The sequence below is a fragment of the Vigna unguiculata genome, chromosome 5, assembly GCF_037176805.1.
Source record: "Vigna unguiculata cultivar grain cowpea cultivar isolate G323 ecotype 2 chromosome 5, ASM3717680v1, whole genome shotgun sequence".
Classification (NCBI taxonomy): domain Eukaryota; kingdom Viridiplantae; phylum Streptophyta; class Magnoliopsida; order Fabales; family Fabaceae; genus Vigna; species Vigna unguiculata.
The window spans coordinates 14,989,619-14,992,628 of NC_140796.1; the positions used below are offsets into that span (position 1 = coordinate 14,989,619).

At 32.2% G+C, this 3,010-nt stretch overlaps 1 pseudogene; it reads right to left on the reverse strand.

The window, feature by feature from the left end:
* Positions 1-284: 284 nt before the first annotated feature.
* Positions 285-1,448, reverse strand: LOC146886123 (zinc finger BED domain-containing protein RICESLEEPER 1-like; annotated as a pseudogene).
* Between the last annotated feature and the right edge of the window lie 1,562 nt (positions 1,449-3,010).

Sequence of the window (3,010 nt, forward strand, 5' to 3'; positions counted from 1 at the left end):
CACTTAGTGGGCCAACCCAACATGGCTCATTTATTAGCGAGCCGAAAAAATTCGAACCCGGCCCAGCCCACCACAGGTTGGTGGGTTAAACGGGTTGGCTCACTAGCCCACTTAATTAAAAAAAAAATAATTTTATTCTTAAGTCAAAAGTTATATTTGGATTAAAATTTAAATAAACTTGAATACAATCTTAATATAATCCAAAATGATGTTAAACTCCAATAAAACTAAAATAAATAAATAAAAATACAAGTTATTATCTAAGATCAAAGCATTCTTGTGACTTATCCAACTATAATATTAGAGTCTTGAATGGATAAATCCACAACATTTTCATCTCTTGAAGCATCTTCTTTATCCCCATCTGCAATAAAAAAGAGTGTCAACTAATAATATTCAAAGACTAAGTAATAATTATTAAATTAATTTCCCAGTACTAACAATAATGTTACCTATTAGTTCAAGACCATGCAACCAATTTTGGGTTAAAATGAGTGCCTCAACATTCTCTGGAAGAATGGAAGAATGATATTTGGTAAGCACACGAGAACCAAGACTAAATGCAGACTCACTAGCAACAGTAGTGATTGGAATGCTAAGTACGTCACAAGCCATCTTAGACAAGTTTGGATAACGATCTCGACGATCCTTCCAATAGCTCAATACATCCAACTTATCAAAAAAATTTGGATCAAGATTCTCTTCATCTAAATAAAGATCCAATTCAGACCTTCATGTGTCATTAACATGTTGGCTCAAATAATCAATATATTCCTACAACAATATAAGAAAAAAATAATGTCATTCATAATTAAGTAACAAAACAAAGCAAGTTGTTTTTAGAATTAAAAACTTACATTAAATGCATCCATCACTGGCTCATCATTTGTAGAAGAAGCAAGTTGTGTTGAAGGGGCAACTTGAGAACTTGAACTATTTGACTCATTTGGATTCAAGTTCACATATTCTTCAAACAACTTATACATGTTATCCTTTAAAATATTAATCTTTTCTTCACAAGTAGAATGATTAATCTTTGAATAACAAAATCAAATTACTTCAAACTTCATCTGTGGATCAAGAATTGCCCCAATAGTAAGAATGTCACAATAGTGATCCCAATACTTACTAAACTTGTTCATCATACTCAATGATATATCTTTAATCGTCGGATCATCACATTTTGCATTTTCCCACAACAAACATTCAATTTTCCAAACTTGCATGAAGTAACGATTTGAAGTTGGATAAGAAGAACCTCAAATCAAATTAGTCATTATATAAAATGGCTTCAAGAACTCACACATTTTTCCAGCCCTTTTTCCACTCATCATTTGATGGACAATGAACATAATTGTTATCATGGATAGCCAAGCATCTAAAGGCACGTCGATATCTAATTGCAATCTTAAACATAAGATAGGTAGAATTCCATTTAGTAGCAACATCCATTATCAAACCTACTTTGGTACCAATACCCCTTACTTGAATAGCACATTGGTTAATTGCAATTTTTCTTGTCTTTGATCCTCTCACATACTTGATACTCTCTCTAATCTTATTCAAAGCATTAGAAGCCACCCTTAAACCCTCTTGAACAATAATATTCAATACATGTGCACTACACCTTACATGAAAGTAATCACCATTACAAATCAAACTATTTTGCAACTTTAATTGCTCACACAATTTTTTTTGCAACACCTCATTAGCACTACCATTGTCTAATGTGATAGAAAAAAAATCTTCCTATCTATTCTCTAATCAAGCAACAAAGCAAAAAAATATTTGTGTCAAATCATGACCGGTATGTGGAGGTTCCATTTTATAAAAGACAATAATCTTACTATTCAACTTCCAACTAGCATCAACAAAATGAGCAGTCAAACAAATAAATCCTTCTTGATTTATAGAAGTCCAACAATTAGATGTCAAACAAATTCAACTATGAGATTTACGCATTGCAAGTTTCACCCTTTCCTTGTGTTCATGGAATTTCTTTGAAATATTAGACACAGTTGTATTCCTACTTGAAACTCTTACTTCTGGATTTAGATATACAAGTTGTTGACGAAGATTGATTAAAAGATTTTGATGATGATAAAGATGCGGAAGAAAACACTTAAAGATATTGAAGACAATATAGTTTATGTTTAAAGATTCTTATTGTAATAGACTTAATTTTTTTCTAGTTAGGTGCAAAATTGTTAGAACAACAGCCAGCTCATAACTCCTCTGAGAGAAACTCATTTTTTCGCAAAAATCAGTATGGTAATCGATTACCAACTTATAATAATCGATTACCAACTCAAAAAATTCTATTTTTCAAAACCCACTTAAGATAATCGATTACCACGAATGATAATCGGTTATCACTGGCAGTTATAACTTGGCTCTTGAAAAACGACTTGAAATAATCGATTACCATTTCTGGTAATCGATTACCACTGGCAGTTATAAAAATATTTGTTCAAATTTGTACATGAGATAATCGATTACCATTTTGGGTAATCGATTATCCTTGACAGTTTCAGCTAAACTCTTCATTTCTAACTCAGCCTGCGAAAACCTCTTGAAATAGAACTCAGTTTCCAAACTTACAACTACCTTTTTAAGATTCAGAGTTCTTGTGCTGTGACTGCAAAGTGTTGCTCTGTGAGATTCTCAAAAAATAGCTTTGAAAAGCCTAGTGTGAGTGAGTGATAACTTTTTCTAAGTGAGTTCTTAGAAGATTGAGTGTTGCGTTGTTGGTAGGAAAGCTGGCCATCCTCTGTGTGATTCAGGGGGAGCTTTTTGTTCATCTCTTGTGGTTGTTCAAAAGAGGTATTTTCTAATCCTTACTCTTTTATAATCTATTGTAATTTGATTATTATAGTGATTGAGTTAATCTCTTTGTTTAAGAGATTAACAACTGGACGTAAGGTCTTTTGATCTGAACCAGTATAAATATTAGTGTGCATCTTCCTCCCTTAACCTCTTTATTTATCTGCACTTGCATTTAAAGTAATTG